The sequence below is a fragment of the Salmo trutta genome, unplaced genomic scaffold (genome assembly GCF_901001165.1).
Source record: "Salmo trutta unplaced genomic scaffold, fSalTru1.1, whole genome shotgun sequence".
Lineage (NCBI taxonomy): Eukaryota > Metazoa > Chordata > Actinopteri > Salmoniformes > Salmonidae > Salmo > Salmo trutta.
In genome coordinates, this window is record NW_021822755.1 from 15,001 (window position 1) to 15,930 (window position 930).

Here is a 930-nt window from a genome sequence, read left to right on the forward strand (position 1 = left end):
GTCCACCTGGCCGTGCTGCTGCTCCAGTTTCAACTGTTCTGCCTGCGGCTATGGAACCCTGACCTGTTCACTGGACGTGCTACCTGTCCCAGACCTGCTGTTTTCAACTCTCTAGAGACAGCAGGAGCGGTAGAGATACTCTCAAAGATCGGCTATGAAAAGCCAACTGACACTTACTCTTGAGTTGCTGACTTGTTGCACCCTCGACAACTACTATGATTATTATTATTTGACCATACTGGTCATTTATGAACATTTGAACATCTTGGCCATGTGCTGTTATAACGTCCACGCGGCACAGCCAGAAGAGGACTGGCCACCCCTCATAGCCTGGTTCCTCTCTAGGTTTCTTCCTAGGTTTTGGCCTTTCTAGGGAGTTTTTCCTAGCCACCGTGTTTCTACACCTGCATTGCTTGCTGTTTGGGGTTTTTGTACAGCACTTTGAGATATCAGCTGATGTAAGAAGGGCTATTTCATTTGATTTGATTCCTTGCTGAGCGGCCTTTCAGGTTATGTCGATATAGGACTCGTTTTCTGTGGATGTAGATACTTTTGTACCTGTTTCCTCCAGCATCTTCACAAGGTCCTTTGCTGTTGTTCTGGGATTGATTTGCACTTTTCGCACCAAAGTACGTTCATCTCTAGGACACAGAACGCGTCTCCTTCCTGAGCGGTATGATCGCTGCGTGTCCCATGATATTTATACTTGCGTACTATTGTTTGTACAGATGAGCGCGGTACCTTCAGACGTTTGGAATATGCTCCCAAGGATGAACCAGACTTGTGGAGGTCTACAGTTTGAAGGTAGGCCTTGAAATACATCCACAGGTACACCTCCAATTGACTCAAATGATGTCAATTAGCCTATCAGAAGCTTCTAAAGCGATGACATCATTTTCTGGAATTTTACAAGCTGTTTAAAGGCACAGT